Source organism: Equus quagga, chromosome 9, assembly GCF_021613505.1.
Source record: "Equus quagga isolate Etosha38 chromosome 9, UCLA_HA_Equagga_1.0, whole genome shotgun sequence".
Classification (NCBI taxonomy): domain Eukaryota; kingdom Metazoa; phylum Chordata; class Mammalia; order Perissodactyla; family Equidae; genus Equus; species Equus quagga.
In genome coordinates this window covers 83,369,372-83,389,438 of record NC_060275.1, presented here as the reverse complement: position 1 = coordinate 83,389,438, position 20,067 = coordinate 83,369,372, and the positions used below count along the sequence as shown (strand labels likewise).

The window sequence follows — 20,067 nt, the reverse complement described above, 5'->3', positions numbered from 1 at the left end:
CATGACTTACTTGCTCTTAAAAGAAAGAAAAGTTTCAAATTAAATCAAAGCAGTTTTAGACTTATTTTTGTAAAGAAAATAATCTTCTGGTCATATAAAATAACTATAAAAAATTGAAATTCTTATTTGATTGATCTAGCATATATACAGCCAAAGGAAATGAGGAGCTGGCCAAACTAGGGAACAACAGTTGCTGATGAGAAGTGGGTTTGCTATCAATTACTCCACAAACTTCTTGCCTCAAAATATTAAAGGGCATCAGAAATGCTGGAGTAGATGGTATCATCTGATGATTTTGCTTTGGTATTGTTGCCAGTTGTAAAAATATCTACAATTCTCCCACCTCCCATAAAGAAACAAAATCTACTTCCCCACCCGCTGAATCTGTGTGACTTAATTTTGACCAAAGGGATTAGCAGGGCAAACAGACATTTGAAAAGCACTCGCCCATTGGGGCCTTCACTTTTGCTCTTCAAACCCTGTGACGGTTACTCACTGTGTGAGTGAGCTCTGTCTAGCCTGCTGAATAATGAGAGCTACATGGCCCAGTCAAACCTGTCACCCCAGTCAACAGCTGGACTGCTTCCAGGCTTGTAAGTAAGGCCATCTTAGACTGTCCACGTCCCAGCTGAACTGCCAGCAGACTGCAGACACATGACAAAGCCCAGCTGAAATGAACGAAGTGCAGCCCAGATCAGGAGAACCACCCAGTCATCTTGTAGATTCACAAGCAACAATAAGCGTTAGAGGTTTCAAGCCACTAAGTTTTGGGTGCTTTGTTACACACTATTAGAAAATTGATAGAACTCATCCTGTTCTACATAGCAAACCAGAGAGATTGTTTCAAGGGGACCTGGAATGACTTTTCAATCACAAGGTACTTCTTTTGCTCAATTAGTGAATAAGCAATGTTGCAGGAAACTCCAGGACAAGATCCTTTTAATGGAATATGTTCCATTTCAGCCTCGTTAGTAGTCTTCTTTTCCATAAAAATCATCCATACTTTCTCATGGACAGAGCTAAGTTGTTCTTTCTTTTGAATTTCCAAATATTACTTGCCTTATTAGCAGTAACGAAAATTTTGGTTCCTTTGTGATTAGCAATGTAAGTTAAAGATGTACAAGTTTAGTCTTATCTTTTTCTTTGACATTTTCCAACTTAGGCCACTTTAAACAAGTACCAGAGGTTGATAATTATTGACAAAGTATGTTTTCTTTTTTTAAAAAAAAATATGGAACACTTTACAAATGTGTGTGTCATCTTTGCGCAGGGGCCATGCTAATCTTCTATGTATCATTCCAGTTTTAGTAAAAGGGTGCCGAAGCTAGCACAAGGTATGTTTTCTTTTATTCTTATAATGCAAAGTATTCTAAATATCAAAACAAAGTGACAATGATTGTGCACTACCTGGCTACATACAATAGAATTTCATGCTGCCTCATATTTATTTGGAAGGAAACAGTAGTGGCTTATTTGTATAATGTGACATGAATTACTTTGAAAGACAATTTTCTAAGTACCAAGAAGTGTATTTAAAGAAGAAGATTCCCTCTCCTCCTTTTATTTTATTTTATTTTTTTATTTTTATTTTTTTAAAGATTTTATTTTTTTCCCTTTTTCTCCCCAAAGCCCCCCAGTACATAGCCGTATATTCTTCGCTGTGGGTCCTTCTAGCTGCGGCATGCGGGACACTGCCCCAGTGTGGTTCGATGAGCAGTGCCATGTCCGCGCCCAGGATCCGAACCAACGAAACACTGGGCCGCCTGCAGCAGAGCGCGCAAACCCAACCACTTAGCCACGGGGCCAGCCCCTCCTCCTTTTATTTTTTAACAGCCAATTCACAGATGCCGTGATGTACGACCATGGGCCACAGGTAATAAACCTATACTCAAGGTCTACTATTAAATAAAAGGTTGAAAGTAAGTTTTAAATACTTTCCATCACAGAAAATTAGGAATAAGTGAATTTAATATCAAATGTCCTTTGTAGAATCTTCTGAAATGAGAATGTGGTATATTAATTTCACCTGTTACGTTTTTTATTACTATGCAAACCATACTTAAAAATATAGAATAGGTTTCCTGATTCATGGCAAATTACTTTTAAAAACTTTTTCTATCCCTGTTATTAGTATCTTAATTATTATTTTCCTGTATTATGATTTTAAAGTAGACCCACATATATGTATGTGTACATGCATGTGCATATACATATATATATACATATAAAATAGTCATTTTCCTATTGACATTTGAGTTCTAGTCTGAGTACTGAGTCCTCTCCATTTTTAGCTGTTAGACATAAAAATGCTATATTTTTGTATGTCTTTATGTGAGCATATATTTTTATATTTCTTCAGTAAACAAATAGGAGTGGAATTGCTAGCTCATTCAGTAAGTATATGTTAAACTTTATAAGAAAGTGACAAAAAAGTTTTCCAAAGTACCATTTTACACTACCACAAGCAATACATAAGAGTTTCAGTTGTTCCACATTCTTAACACGACTTAGTGTTGTCAGTCTTGTTTAATATTTAAATTTTAGCCATTCGGTTGCAGCATAATGTTATCTGATTGTAGTTTTAAAAATTCATGTATCTGAAGATGAATATGTTGAATATCTTTTCAAGAATGTAAAAATCATTCTTAGTTTGTGAGTCATACAAAAACAGGCTGCACACCATATTTGGCCTGTGGGCCTAAATTTACCTATACTTGGTCCAGGCTTTTATCTATTTTTATTGGGTTATATGTCATTTTATTATTGATATGAATTCTTTATATATTCTAGATATAGGTCTTTTTCAGATATGCTTATATATCTGAAATATATCTGTATATATATATATTCTGGACAAATATTTAAGGATATTATAGATTGCTTATTGCTATTGATTTAGATTTTAATCCACAAGTGAAATAAGTAAGATATTAAACTTTCACAATTTGTTGCAACTTCTTTAATGGTCTACAATATGCTCTATCTTAGTCATTACATATGTACTTGAAAAGAAAGTATATTCTGCATTTAGGGGTGTAATGTTTTATAAACAATAGTTATGTCAGGTTGGTTGATACTACTGATCAAATTTCCTATATCCTTCCTGATATTTTTGTTTAAAAAAAGGTTCCATCAGCTACTAAGGGAAGAATGTGAAAATTCCTATCTATGATTATGAATTTGTCTATTTCTTTCTTTTGTTCCTTCAATTTATGTTTCATTATTTTGAAGCTTTGTTATTAGGTATAAATACATGTATGATTATTATGTCTTCCAGAAGAAACGATCTTTTTTATCAAGAAGTTTCCATCCTTATCTCTAGTAATTCTTAGTCTCTCGATGTATACTTTGCCTGATATTAATGTAGCCATGCTAGCTGTCTGCTGCTTACATGTGATATATTTTAAATTTTAATATTTTTACCTTTAACCTATGTCTTTCTATTTAAAGTACGTCTCTTGTAAATAGCATATACTTGGGTCTTACTTTCTTATTCAGTTTGGCAATCTCTGCCTTTTAATTAGAATATTTAACCACTTACACTTAAGGTACTTATTGATATAATTGATTATAAGTTTACCAACTTGTTATTTGTTTTATTTTTCTTTCTATCTCTTTTTTTGTTTGTTTGTCTCTTCCTCCTTTTGAAGCTTTCATTCTTTTTTCTTGTAGGCAGTGGTTAAGTTAAAATGTTATTCATTTTTCATTTTATTTCTTCTGTTGCTAGCCATACATCTTTGTAGTTTTGTAGTTATAACTCTAAGAGATTGCCACTTAAGTCCTTAACACAACCTATCAGTTATAATTAGAGCTAAGCTAATTTAAAAAGCATTCTATTTATTCTCCCATCCCTTGTGCCGTTGTTGTTGTATATTTTACTTCTACATACATCCTAAACCTCACAACACATTGTTACTATTATATGCCTTAAGCATTCAGTTGTTCTTTAAAGAAATTAAGGAAGGACAAAATTTAGTCTTATAAGCATTCAGTTGTTCTTTAAAGAAATTAAGGAAGGACAAAATTTAGTCTTATATTTACTGATATATTTACTATTCCAGTCTTCTTCTTTCCTTCATTTGATCATTTTTATTTGGTATTTTTTTCTCCTCAACCTATTGAGCTTTAGCATTTCTTATAGTTTCAAGTCTGCTGTTGACAGATTCCCACAGCTGGTGTTTATCTGAATATATCCCTTGATTTTGAAGGAGATTCATGTTTGATCTCTAATTCTGGGCTAATGGTTTATTAGTTTGTGCATTTGTTTGTCTGTTTTCTGTAGATACTTAAAGATATTGTAGCATTGTTTTTGGGCCTTCATTACTTCAGATAAGAAGTCAGCTGTCATTCCTATTGTTGATCTGTGGTATATAATGTGTACTTTTCTTCTGCTGCTTTTAAGATAGCTTTCTTTATTTGACTTTCATCAGTTTGACTAAGATATGCCTAGGTGGGGTTTTCTTTTTATTTATATTGCTTTAAGTTTGCTCAGCTTCTTGGATCTGTGAGTTGGTGTATTTTTAGCCGTTATTTCTTCAAATATTATTTTCTGCCCCATTCTCTTTTTTCCTTCTTGGACTCCAATCATACCCAGATTATACACCAATTATATGTTACAATCATTAATATTGTATGTTAGTCCTAAGCCTCTGTTGATTATTTTTAATCTTTTATCACTGTTATCTATTAATCTATCTTCAACTTCACTGAATATTTCTTCTGCAAATTAATTAGTTGTTAAGCTTATCCAGTGAATTTTTCATCTAAAATGTTATATTTTTCATTTATAGAATTTTTTAAATCCATTTATCTGCTAAGATTCCTCAACTGATCTCTTATTAGGTTTTCCTCTAACTCTTGAATATATGGGTCAAGTTGGAGTTTTGTTTCAATTGGCTACTCTTTTTTTCTTGATATAGTCAGTTTTGTTATGTCTAGTACTCTTTTATTATACGTGTGAAAATGGAAAAATGTGGAAAGTTTTGATTATGTTATCTTCCTTTAAAGAGTGTGGAGTTTTGTTCAGACTTTGTTTATTCTTCATAAGATTTAGTTTTCCCCCTTTATTATAGGTCTCAGCCCTTACTTTAGAACATGGGTCTTACCATTAAGGCGTGGTCTTTCTGTGGTCTCACCTGAATGTCTGAGTTGCTCAGAGAGGTCTCCATGCTCTATCTGGTCAAGATTTTAATCTCTCCCAGCCCTGTACGACCTCTGATCCCTCCATTTCTCAGTCTTCCTTTGTATGTACAGTCCAATCTTCAGCCAAGACCAGTGCACTGTCCTCTACCTCCAATTTCTGATTACCCTCTCTATGAAGATTCTTTCACTGCCCTGAAAATGCCATCTGCTTCAGAAGCATCAAATTTAATTTCTGACTCCTCAACTCAGTGAGCCTGCCTGTTTGACTTAGGCTCCATCTCTTTGCACTGCATTTCAGAAAATATCTCCTGGCAGAAAGTTGGAGGTAACGTGTAGCTTATGCCCTGTGTTTCTCTTTTTATCAGAAATCCTAGTCCTACAATGCTTATTTTCCAATGACTGAGTAGTAACCTCATATATTTTGTCTTCATGTATTTTATAGTTGTTTATGCCAGGAGAGTAAGTCTAGCACCAGTTACTACATTATTCCCAGAGTATAATTCTCTTCATGCATATTTATAAGAACATTTTCATCACTGCTTTACCAGTAGACAGTGCTCATTCTTTCAATCTTCTGTGCCACGAAGTAGGTAATTCCTGTGGATTGTTAATTTAAGCCATTGGTGTTTGAATTGTGATGACCAATCTTAGTAACACTAGTCCCATCTAAGTATTATACTTCATTAGCCAAATAAATGAACATGGCTAAGTATTACTACTACTCACAATATAATTGCAGTTCTAATATAAATCTGCCTCATCACTTTCGTAGATGATGGATAGACAGACAGATATGATACTTACAGGCATACCAGTTTAAATGTATAGATATAGAGATATTAAGAAAGAGATATATATATATAAAGAAGCAGAGACAGAGAGAAAAGGAGTAAAAGAAAGGGAATCAAAGCAGTTTTATATGTGAAATTAAAGACCTTAATTTATTCATCTTAGTATCTTCTAAGGCATAGGGTGACGTATGAACAACAGAAAAGATTAAATGATTGTTGAATTTTTATGTGTGTATATATTCTCTCTTTATGGTTCTTAAATGGGGGTAATTTTGCCCCCTAGAGGACACAACAATAACTGGAGACCTTTTCAGTTGTCAAACTGGAAAAGTTCTATGGGCATCCAGTAGTTGGAGGTCAGGGAAGTTTTTAAATGTTCTACAATACTCAGAACAGTCCACTACAAGAAAGAATTATCCAGTACAAATGATCAATAGTGACAAAGTTAAGAAACCTTGTTCTTTTGATCTGAATATAAATATCCGCTCTAGGTATACTCATACGTACTTTATATTCACATAAATATATGTTTATTCAAATGACACTCTGACCTCTCAGTGTAAAATAATATTCTGTAGTACTCTCAATCCTCTTTCCCATGCTTAATTTATTTCTTTGTTGCATATATAAATATGAAATATTTTGTGTGTATACATTAAAGATTTTCAATATTCGTGGTCCTTCTCTTCTCTCTTAAATGTAAATTTCATGAGAACAACGACTTCATCTTTGAGTCAGCTCAGCTGCTGCATTCTCAGTACTTTGCCTGGTGCCTGGCTCTTAGTAAGTATTTGATAAATAGTGAACAAATATGCAAATGTGTGAATATATTCCTCAGTTTTCACAGGTGTATTTTATTTAATTCCTTTTTCTGAAGGGTTTTTTGAAAAGAGTAATAATAATTAAAAAAACTTAAATGCCATTCTGAGAATTTTTTTATTGAAACCTGGAGTAAGAATGTCAAATACAGGAAATGTTACTCCACACTTCTTTCTATAATTTACAAACCTAATATTAAGTGGTAAGCATGTTTTAATAACCTTATTTTTTTAGGACAGTTATAAAATATCTAAATTCTTTTTAGATCTGCTGCTTTAGTCTAGATTAAATTAAATAGTATTCTTGTATTAATATTTAGAAAGTAGAGTTGTTTATCCCTTAATTGCATTTAGATAGCTTCCGGATCATGAACATCTATCTGTCTATCTATATACGCTATACACACGCGTTATATGTGTGTGTGCTTGTTTGAATGTGCATGTGTGTGTGTGTGAACAAGACTGCTGAGTGACTTTAATTAAAGTTATTTCCAATAAATAGCTCAGGGAAAATTTATATTATGCTGCTCTCCAGAAATGACGCTGGTTCAACTGAGTATTCTCTTGAAAGCAACATATACTATTTAAACATTAAAGAGAAAAAACTAAAAGAGAGAAAAACGGACCTAAATGGAGATAGCTGTGTGGAAGACAAATCATCATCTTCAATAAATAGGTGTACTTATTTTATTGCTACAAATCTTGGCATTTACAGGAAGGGATTACATACTTTTCAAAGTTTTTTTCAGCCTAAATCATATGAATCAAGGGGAAATTAGCATTAGGACATGATAGACCAGCCACAAACAAAATTAAAATTACTAAAGGCTATTTTGTGTTTTATCATCATGGTCCTATTTTATGAATCTCATCTGGACCAAGGAAATGAGAAGCTTTGAAAGGATTTTTGAGAATACTTTTTTTTCCTCTAAAATATTTTTAAAACGAGATTACTGAGGGCCAGAGTTTTTTGTAACATGCCCAAAGTCACACAGCTAGTTAAAATCTTCTGATTTTATTAAGTTCTTCGACTTTATTAGATTATACTCATGAAATATATTCTAAAATTCAAATATTACTTTTGAAAAAACGAGTAAAGGTAAATACATAATAAAAAATATAAAATGGATTTACTGGTGAGTATTGAGTATAAATCAATAAATACTTTGAGATTTTTTTCTCTTGACATGACAAACCTGAATAAACTGATCTCTACTATCTCGCAGAACTAAATTCATAATTTGTTGACCCCTTTTCAGCAGACCCATTTTTAAAAAAAATTGTTTATTCTATGTTAGGGCAGAGAAAGGAAAACATGGATCTAGAATAAGAAAAGGGCTCTGGGAAATGTCTGTTTGCTAAAAAAAAAAAAAAGAAAAAAAAAGAAAAACCTCCTTTAAATGTTCTAATCAACTTGATAACCTCCTCATTTTAATTACAATAACCCTAGGGAGTATTAACCCTAGGAAGTAATCTCTATGTTAATGCAATTCTTATTTACTTACTTATTTGTTTGTTTCTTTCTTTTTGTTAGAACCTAACCTCCATTGGGGAGTGAGAGTTTGGAAATGGGATTAAAAATGTGAAGAGGGGAGAGGAGGATCATTTGAAGCAGGGTTTTATACTTCGGGTGGGAGAAGAACCGAATGGCATACCCAAGTTGAACACTTTTGGTGACATGTAAAGGCAAGTTTCAGAGTTTCAAAGAGGTTGTTTATAACGATATTTATTTCAGGGATTTCATGAAAAAGTCCTGAGACAATTTTGCTCAGGCTCCAGAGAAATGTATTCCATTAGAGTCCACCAGGCTGAGGAAGTGACACGCTGGACATCCTCTCAGGGAAAAAATACATTCTTCAAGTAGCAATCTGATAAAGCTGACTTACAAATTCTGATCAATTTGTAACCAAGAGCCAATTACTTATGCTGGTTTGAATTCCTGATTTTACTGAATCAGGATTCTTATTGCCTAATAACACAACTTTCAAGGGTGTTATCTAGAGAAATCTATGACGATTTTCTATCGCCAGCACCCAGAAACTTTACTCTCTTCAAGATGGTATATTATTTGATTTAAAAGTTCACCATGCCATGGAGATTTTCAAGTACCTCCAAATCATATAGTTAGGAACTCAGAGTTTATTTAAGAGTAAAGCTGTCTATTGAGAGTAATAGTTCCAAATGAATAAACCTCATCAGTGCATTCATATATACCAAGTGACTACACAGTACATACCGTGAAACATTGAAGATAGCACCTCTAAAGGCACTTACCGTCTAGTTTAGGCAAGAGAAAAGGACATGCAACCCCAGTAACCATGTATATACACAATAGGTTCTAAAGTATCTTAACACATAGTTTCCAGCTAAACGGTTTGCTAGTAAAGCATGTGGAACTTTAGTTGGAGACAACAGGCCAATGTTGTTTGGGTTCTATTCTCCAAGGCAGGCGATACAGGCATCACTGACAACCATCTGGCAGGAGGTTGCAATCCTGTACTCAAGAAACAACCCTGCTTCTTGCCGGGTGGATTAGAATGCCACATGTAGCTTTTCTTTGTCTGGTGAAAGGAGTTCTTCTTCTTTTTTTTTCTATTAAAAAAGTGTGTGGATTTCAGGGGTAAAGTTAAAAAGGGAAAGGTCAGAGTGAGATCGGAATTTAGGAGACAGGGTCATTTCAAACAGTCCAAGAGAATCTTGATCTTGAGAAGCACTAAAATACTTTGGGAAAGATGAGTGGGGGAGAAGAGGCAAGACTTTTGTAATTACATCTTGAAAAGTAGATAAAAACACAGCATGATCATTTGTCGAATATTCCAAAATTGATTTTAGGAAGCAGAATATTTTGGCTAGCAAAGACTTAGAGCTTATCAATTGAGAAGTGTGAGCTGTTAATGAGTTTAGTCCAATCAAAGTTTGAGATAAAATAAGAAAGGCAATATTTCCTGAAGGAGTTTTTAGATTTTTTGTTTAACTCCTTGTTTATAAAAAGTCTATCCTTATGATTTGGTTGGAATTCTTGGGTTTTTGGTTTTTGTTTTTGTTTTTTTTTCTGTCTATGAGATCATGTCTCTGTACCCTGATTCTGGTAAATAGTTCCTGAAGTACTAGTTAAAATACCCTTGATCCTACTCTGAGACAGCCCTGAAAACTTAAATGAATGGTGTTTGGTGATTTCAGCTCCATCCCCAGTAAATGTCCACATCACAAAACCACAACACTTAATTTTAGGTGATTGATTATATCTGCTTAGCTTAAACTCAGGCTTGAGTCAGCCAGAGGACTTTATTACCCTTCATTCCTGTGAGGGTGGTCCAGCCAGGTCAAAGTCGAGGTCGATAATAGGGCAGGAAGGTACTGGCTTTGCCCGTAAGCAGGCCTAGTCTCCACCAGAAAAAAGAACTTCACTACTCGGAGATGCTGTTTGTGCAAACAGATGTAGTCACCAATAATACTAAAAGGCTACAATGAACTCAAATAGCATATTTGATCAAAGAAAAAATCATTTCATTATCTAGGATTTGTTTATATCTTAATCTAGAAAACAAAATATTAAAAATGATTAATTTATAGACACTTTACAAACATTAAAATTACATGAATCAATTCATCAACAAAAATATCTATTCAAGTATTAAAATTGAAGATACAATTTTAAAAGTAACTTTTAATAGAAAAACTTTTAATTATAAATAGTAGACTCAGATTTAAACTTTTATACTAATATACTGTGAAACACTTATAAATAGGTTCATAGTTTTTTCTAAAAAGATATTTTATATTTACAGTTAAAATGCAAAACCAAAACAGCTATATGTTTTTATTTTAAAAGTCACATTTTAAAGTAGAACAAAATATCACTCATGGTAGGAGGTTTCAGATTTTACAACTGCAGCAAAATAAGGTAATCCATTAGCACTGAACATATATAATTATTTTATGTGATTTTAATGGAAAATTATGACAGAAATATTGATTTTAATACTAACATTAAAAATCAGACACTAAAATATGTAATCCAAAATAATTATCCAAAAAAAAGTTAATTTGGCCTTTAAGTACTATTAATTAGCAACTATCCCATGAATTAGGCCATTAAAATATGAAGAATAAATGCCTTAGTATATTTTTGAACTAGAAACCATATTTTAAATAAAGTGAGTTAAATTGAATTGGATGAAAATAAGGATAATAATGTCAATAGGGAAACATATATAATAAAGTTTTAGTGGGCAGCCAAATAGACTTTTGTTTAAAAACCACCATTCTCTCTTATTAGAGTGTGGCCTTGGAGAAATTATTTAATTTCTGAACATGCCCCAGGAGCTGGTGCTAGAGGATGCATGGGAAATAATTTCTACCATAGAGGTTTGTTGCAAAGAATCAAATTATTTAATATAGATAAAACATATGACATATATTCAATAAATATTGTTTTTTTTCATAGAAAGCACTCCTAAAGACGGCTTTAAAGAAAAAGAGCTAAAGACTATAAGTCAAAACTCAGTGACTGTTTTCTAAGTTTTATAATCTTTGTTGGCAGTGGTCTGTTTTCTAGGTAACATCTAATTGAGCAAACATAATCTTAATTTTGAGTCATTTGTCAATTAGAAAATTAGTTACAATAACTGAAATTGGGCAGTAGGCAATAGAAATTCCCTCCTGTTGCTGTGATACGAGGTAGTGTGGCCGTGTCCGCACAGATAGAATGAAGGACCCTAGCCATCCTCACAGTTCATCTTCACATCTTAACAATCCTTGCAGACTCCTGCAAATGCAGTTCAGGAGTGGCAGTCAATATGCGTCACTATGACAGCCGGAATAGATCAGCCATGTCCTGATTCCCTTAAACCTCCAAGGATGCAGATTCTTTTGTTAAAAAGTATTTGTTTTAAAGAAAAAGAAAATGTTACTTCCTATAAGTGTTTTCCAAATTCCATTTGATATATGACTCATTAGATATCAAAACTTCTTTTACTTTTTGTCTAGTTTTGCATTTTTAAACATAGAAGTAATGCACAGTTGTAATAAAAACTAATAAAAATTACAGAGGTGCTGGAAATTAGAAATGAGAGTCCTATAACCAAGGAGCCCATTTTCCTGGGATAAACATTGTAAGATATTTATTTACTATTTATCCCTTTGGAGTTTTACATACTTATAAAAATATATACCCTTATGTATTTTAAACAAAATTAGCAGCTTATATATATGTGTGTGTATGTATATGTATATATAAATATATATGTAAAGAGCTTCACCATATTTTGGTCAGTTTAGTATTAGACTAAGAGCCTGGGTTGAAATCTAAGCTCTGCCTTGTGATTTTGGGTAAGTTACTCAACCTCTCTGTCTCAGTTTACACATTAAAGAGGAATGATAATGATAATTATCTTAGGATAGTTGCAAAGTTTCTAACTTATTATATGTGCTCAGTAATGTTAGCTATTATTATTTCATGTCAGTACATATAGTTTTTATCGTTTTTATGTTGTATAGCATTGAATAGATATGTCATATTTACTTAACCAATTTCCTGTTGATGGACTTTTAAATTATCTTCAATTGTTCTGTTATCATAAATAAAGCATAATAAACTAACTTGAGGATAATTCTTCACATCCAACAGTGAATATGCCTGTAAAACAATTTCCTAGAGGTGGAATAGCTAGATTAAGCAATGTGCACATTTACAGTTTTGGTAGATATTGTCCAATCATCCATCCAAAGATACTGCATTGGAGTACAATGAACTGTGTAGAATACCTATTTCTTCACACTATTCACAACACTATTATTGATAATTTTAATCTTCACAAATTTGATTAAATGGAAAAAGGATAATTAGTCTGATATCTCTATTTTATTATTAGTTATATCAAATATCTGTTCATAAACTTAATAGACATTTGCCTTATTTTTTCTGTAATCCATTCAAATTCTTTGCACTCCCCCTCAATGTTCTTATTTTGTATTCTTATTCATTTGTCAAAGATCTTTATATATTAAGACTATTAGCCATTCTTTACATCAGAAAATATAAACAGTTTTGGCAATATTCTTAGTCATTGCTTTCTGCTAACAATATTTCATCAATACAGATAAATTTGAGGCCCTTAATTTTAAAATAGTCCATATATGTATATTTGTACTTAATTAAAATTGTATGGTTGCTTGTTCTAAAATTTTTTCCCTAGAAACAATCCAACACTTACTTGTCATTTTAGAATTTTCAAACTGTCATGATCACTTTTGTAAAAGTGAAAACCTCCTGCACATTATGGAAGATCTAAGGATCCCCAACACTTTAATTTACATTGTTAACACTCTTATTTAGGCTTACCTGAAATTCTTCATTTATGTCCCATAAAAGAGATAATTTATTTTGTATTTTAAGCACTGATTTCTCTCTGCTTTAAAAGAAAATCTTCTTACTGTAGTCAGGGTGATCTTTTCAAACGACTAATGTGATCATGTTTAAAATTCTTTTAATAGCTTCCATTTGAAAATGCTTAAGATGGCTTACAGCAGGATGCTGTAAAAAATGTGTTGTATGAGGAGGGGTAGCATTGCAGCATCCATATCACCAGGGACCTTATTAGAAATGCATATTCTAGGGCCCCATCACAGACCTACTGAATCAGAATGATGCTGAAGTTTGAGAAGCACTCAACAGGATCCTGAATGAGCGGAATGTCTAGTCTTTCCTTCTGCTTTTGTCTTGTTCTGCTCTCTCACTGATCACTGCGCCCCACACTGGCTTTCCTTCTGCGAAATATTCCCTTCGTCATCTTTTCCCGTTGCTTGGAATATTTCTTCCTTCCTTTTGTTCTGTTAAATCTTACTCATCATTTAGACCACAACTTAAATGCTACCTCCTCAAGGAAGTCTTCCTCCACCATCAAACCATTCCCCTCTTTATTATATGTTTTAATATTTCCTTGTACTTTTTATCAGTATATGCTTTGGGAATTCTTAAATCCGCCAATCTCCAACCCCTGCTACTTGCTAATCATAAGATAGTTCACGTGTTTTGGTTCACCCTTCAATCCTCAGATCCTATCACAGTGCTTGAGTCATACTGAAACTGAAGTAAATATTAATTGAAAGAACGAATAAACAAATCCCCCCTAAGTGTTTACTTACTAATTTGGGGCTCAAATCTCAACTCAGCAGTCACTTTCTGGATGAGACCTCCTGTGATTTCCTCTCCTTCTTCAGGATGTCAGGTGCCTTTTTTGTGTCCCCTTTTGCATTCCACATTCTAAAATTTTTATTTGCATTGTATTTTAACCTGTAGTCTGATTTCCTTGCTTCTTTGCTTCTCCTTGAGGATAGAGATAGCCCCCCTCTCTCTCTCTCTCTCTCTCTCTCTCATATCCTCTCTCTCTCTCTCCCTTTCCCTCTCAATCTTTTATTTTATCCTTGGTGACTGGAGCATAGCAGACCCTCAATGAAAGCTTTGTGAATTAAATTAAATGAATTTTAAGCCAGACTTTGCCACAAACTTGTGCTTAAACCCAGGACAAGACAGTTAATATGCATTTCAGTTTGCTCACTTATAAAATGAAAGCAAGTTGAGAGAACTTTGTGAAAGAAGATGTTGTATATTTCGATCATGGTGGTGGTTACCCAATGACACAAGATGAACAAAACTCATCAAACTGTGAACTTAACATGGATGAGTTTTATTTATGTAAATAACAACTCAATGAACTTAGAAGAAAAATGGAGGCATGAGACTAAATCACCAAATAGTGGTCCAATAGATATTTTTGAGTTGGACTTAGAGTGGGTTTTTATTTTTTAATTTATAATTTATTTTAAATGAACCTGAACGCCTTTAAGTCCAGCCCTCACTTCCAACTCCCACAGACCATCTCTAGGACTGCTTTACACTAGAGTTGGTGTTCCCATTTTTATTCATCTCCCAGAGTAGAAGCCCTTTTTTCCAGTACCTTTTGGAACAAAATTTTTATGATTCTGCCCCACAAAGATTAGATCACAATTACACATCATTGCTGAATATGATACCCACCTGAGGATAATGTAAATCCTTAATTACCTAATTTTAGGGAATTCTCTAAAGATATACGTCCCCTCAACCCAAGCATTTGTTTGTGTTTAGTCACTGTGGTTCAAGTGCAGCTTGAAATACATTTATTTATTTTAAGATTTAGCTGCATCTTCATGTTAATTTTATACATTATAGGAAGATCATTAAGATTTTTTTTCCTGTGATGATTAAAGCATAATATCCTGTCAGGACAAGGGTATTAAATAGAGTAATATACATATATTAGTCTATTATATATAATAATATAAATAGTGTAAATAAATATATTATGTATAGTATATATACCATACACACACACATATATTCCATTCTTAACACAACCTAATGTTTACTTTCAGTTCATATTAATCTTTCACTGTTAATATAAGTTGTTTCACATCTAATGTGCTATTAGAAAAGTGCCATTATTTAGAACCTCAGAGACACCTGTCTGGCTTTGCGGGTGGGTTATTTTTAATTTTATTATGCCAGGAAATTGTTTTTCCTTCCCATGTGTTTGTCCTCTTATCATTCATCCCATCTCACACTTCCAAATCCATCCTGACTCTAATAGGCTAAGATGATTAATCATCGTAGAAGCTGATGTGTGTAACACAGAGCAATAAAGACAAAAGGAAACAAAGGGCATCTGAGTCTCGCACAGCCACCTTCGATAAACAGAAGTGGACACCTCACATTTTAAATTTCAAAGGAAGAACTTATCAAATATAATCTCATAAGAGGATATTTCACTCTTATTTTATTTGTTAAAAATTGCCCCCCCCACACAATCTGCAAATACCTAGATAAAAATATATTGCATAATTATATATTTTTTAAAATAAAAATAATTGACTAATTAGTCTTGTTTTCCTTCAGAGAATGGCCAAACAATAACTTCTGTGGTTCATAATGTAAAACATTCATTTCACATTAAAAAATAGATTGTTTTTCAATTTTCCTAAGGAAAACACATAAGCTGAATTTATGTCTTAAAACATTTTTCTAATTGGGATATCAGCATTAACTTAAAGAAAAATAAGAGGGACATCCCCTGCCTGCATGTAAGATATTAAAGAAATTATTCTAATCGAGTCAATAACAGGTAATTTCATTTCTGAGCTTTAGGGTACTTATCTGGGAGAACCAGAATACTGGTTCCATTATCTCCACAAGTATGTTATTAACTTCTTACTCTCTTTTCAGAAGGAGATAAATGCTAAGGCCTTGAAAATTATTCCAGAACTTGGCTGTATCCGGAATCAGCTGAAATCTTATGAAGAATGCAGATTCATAGGTCCCCTCCAGACTCACAGAATCAGCATTTCAATGAAGTAGTATTTTTAATAAGCCCAGCGGGTGATAGTGAGGTATCGTGATCTCAGACTGGAACTTATGACTTGCATTTTGGCATACTAAATAGATATAACGCCTGATCTCAACTCTCAAATTTTGGGGTAGTATGGAACATAAAAAGTGAAAAAAAGAAAGGGAAAAGAGTATATACCCTCAATTTAAATCACTTTGATAGAAGTAACAAGGACATTTTATAACATTTATTTGTGAAAGAGTATACTTGATTCAGTTGGCTGTTTTACATTCAGTGACAATAATCTGAAAATATAGTGGGAATTAGTAAGACATTGAAAACTACCTAATTCATCTCTGCTCCTTAATGATTCACAAATTTGCCGGCTGATTTTTTTAATGGCTTCTGAAAAAGAAGGAAAAAAAGAAGTAATGGCAAAGAAACAGTTTTTGAATGCTTAGAAAAAAGCAAGGTGGAAATGAGTCAAATACTAAAAATAATGTGTTATACATTACTCCCCAGTGAGCATATAGTATTCTAATCCGTTGACAGAAAAAAAAAAAAAAAAGCCAACCCAGAGGGTAAATGAGTGGGTAAATGGGGGAGGATGTGAGTGTGTGAATGTGTGAGAGATGGGTGCATGAGGAGTGTGGGAGTCTGTGTGAGTACCAAGTGAGTGTGTAAGTGAACCTAGAAACATGAGAGAAGCAGAGACGAGAGGAGAAAAGGAAGAGCGTGGAAAGAAGACAGGAGAGAGGATGGCAGAGACGCAAAGGAGCTACCGCACTGAGAAAATGTGTGGAAAAAGAGGAGTTTGTAGAGAAAGCGAGAAAGAAAAAGCCAGAGAGTGAGAGAACCCTAAAGGGAAAGAGGTTTTCAAGTTTTATTTGGTGATGGCGATGGCAGGTGTGGTCAAGCCCTGTATCTCCTTGCCCTTGACTAAGCCATGGCAAACTCTATCTTCTTTGGGCCACATCTAGGACAAGCCTAACCCTGAATTTGTTGTATCAACAAAAACCTTTTCTATCTCTATGTGTGAAACATCACCTGGGCTGCCCCTTACAAAGGCTGTAAGTGAGAAGCATGAAATCCCACAGGGTGAGTCACGTGTTGATGGGCAGATCCATATAATGCTGCTCCTTATATTGAGGCATTTTATATAAGTCCTTTTCAGCTGTATTGAGAGCTCTTAATTATTGGATCCTAAAAAATGCCTAGTACTCTACTAAACATGTTTCATTCTTTAATTAAATTCTCTTAGCAGTATAGCTATTAGGATTTCCATTTTAAAGATGTGGAAACTGAGGTTCAATGATACAGAAATGCACCGAAGTCAGGTGGCTAGGAAGTAACAGAGTCAAAATTCAAACTAAGATCTGACTTCATTGTCTGTGCTCATTTCACACATTAAACTCTTTCTGACCAAGACATCTCAAAAAGGTGAGATGTTTACCAACATACTCAGATAACAAGGGTTTGTCATTTCATGCTGACTTGACATCACAAAGCTACATAGCTGGTGATCCATAGTTAATAAATTGTGTGTCTATAAAATTGTTTACTAACTTTAGCAGAGAACAAGTTCCTGTGCAAATCTGTCATCTAAAATATTTTACTAAGTTACTAAAACTAAATTTGAGGGTAAAAATAATGCTTCTCAGGCGAACGTGGTAACCGCTACACTGTGGAAACGCACTAGTAATGTTTGTCAATTTCCAGCCTGGCAGATGATGGAGAATAAAATAATTCCAGGTTTAAGCAAAACACTACTTTTTTTTATTGCTAGTGTGTGCTAGTACCATTGTCTCACATAAAAATAAACCTCAATTAGTTAGAAAATGTTAAAGACCAAACATCCTACATGTTTGAAACATCCTACACACTTAACTTTTGTTTTCAAAAAAAGGGTAAAATATACAGCTATTGCTTTTTGAGTTGACCAGTACTATCACCTTTTTGAATCTTAAAAAAGATCATTTCTGATCTTCGAGTGTAGAAAAAACTTTCCTGTTGCTAAGTGACTGTAGACAGCCTGAAGAAACAAGATTAAATTGAAAATAATTTTTACTGTCTTTTTGTCAGTTCCAGTTGATACCAGTTATCTTGCTGAATCAACTCATAAAGTTATTAATCAAATAGGAACTGTTATTAGGGAAGAAATTCTATGAGACAATTGATCCATAATGATGATCTTCTGCTGTACCTTCAGCCCTTGAGGTACTGAAGACAAAATTTTGAATGGCATTAATGCTGCAATCTCTGATTTGAAACAGAAATCCAGCAAGCGTATAAGACTCGTGTTACAGAGATTCATTTTTAACTCAGTCTTTAGGAATATATTTCATCCATAATTAACTCTCTACAGTGATGTCAGTGTCTACGTTAGATTTGTTAACATCATTCTTTGTTTCTTCAAAATTGTTCTAAATATAAGTAATACAGCAGAATTTATAAACTACATTTTTACATTTCAAACTCAATATGAAATTTGGGTAAAATTACATGTTTAGCAATTTTTCTTATTTTTAAAAATTGGATTGAAGATTTCACTTTGATTTCAGTTTTCCTATTAAAAACTTACAGTTTTCCTATAAAACCTTAACTATTTTTAGGTTTTAGCTGTAGGATTTGATTTAATAAATGTTGAGTTTCTATGTTAGAGGATGCAAAGTCTCTCTTTGCTGTATTTAGTTAGAAGAGACAGTTTTCAGCGATTTGTTGTAGTATACATGAAATATATCTCAGAATGTAAATTAAGTTTCCTAAAGAAATATTTTAAAAATAAAAGTTTTAAGTAATACAACTTCAAATTCATTATTTCAGCTACTTACTGGTATAGTATGTGTCTAATCTATGCAGGAAGGACAACGATATTCCATTCAGGCAATTTGTAGCAGCACAGTCTGATGGAGACGGAAGAAGGACCCATCTAAAACGTGATGGTCAGGGAAGGCCTCCTGAAGGAGGTGACACATGAGTGACACCTGGCAGAATGTCAGACAGCAAATCAGAGGCTAGAAGTAAGCTGTAATACAGTGAACTGTTTCAACAGTTTTAAAATTAATGGTAGATACCCCAAAGGTTACAAAAAGTAAAACTCATGCCTTTCTTTCTTTACAGGGTCCCATATATCTTCATTAAAAAATGTCTTTTATTTTTATAAATATTTTCAAATATGTACTTTCTCTATAACTTAAATTTTAGTAGTAATAGCCATGTACATAAAAATGGTTACTAAATTTTGAGTTAATACAATTCCATTTCTAAAACACAAAATAAAGATGATTAACATATTTATTTTCAAATAGTTTTACAGGAAAAAAATGCTCACATTGATTTTCACTCTTATTTACTCTCCCTGAAATATTTAAAATATAGCAGAACATGAATAAGTATAACACTCTTAACACATATGAGAAGAATATGGGGAAAATATAATCTTTTTCAAGCTGTGAGCTTAGGGGTATAGGCTATGTAATCATTCAGGCCTGGAACTGCGTGTAAACATTTGTACATTTGTTCAACCTCAGAAATCTAGGTTTGTGTGTCTAATGATTTAAGACTTCTTTTTAACCTCTGACTCTTAATAGCATCTGAAAGTCCTCTGTAAACCAAGAATCTACTATAAAAAAGGATTACATTGGGCTTTCAAACAACAAATGAAAGACAGAGGATGAGTGGTAAAAGGAGAGGAAGATCAAATAGTCTGTTTTTCATTCTCAACTTTAGCTCTATTTGAAATTTTTTCTGCTACTTGGCACTTCTGAAAATCTGGGAAGTCTGTTCAATACTTCTTTGAAGAGGAACAAAAAGGGATATCTTTAAGATTTTGTGTTCTTGGAAGAGACTATTTTCATTGCATTCTCAAAGAAAATGTGAATTTCTAAGAATTGAAACAGCTGGTGCAAAGGGGAACATGGAAAGTGAAAACCATTCTGTTGCCACTTGCTT

The 20,067-nt window shown here is 33.2% G+C and overlaps 1 non-coding gene across 1 annotated transcript; it reads right to left on the bottom strand.

Annotated features, from left to right (window-relative positions):
• Positions 1 to 1,225: 1,225 nt before the first annotated feature.
• On the bottom strand, positions 1,226 to 1,329 carry LOC124245217 (U6 spliceosomal RNA). Its single transcript, XR_006890222.1, has one exon. It is a non-coding gene; the product is annotated as a U6 spliceosomal RNA (small nuclear RNA).
• Positions 1,330 to 20,067: the final 18,738 nt, after the last annotated feature.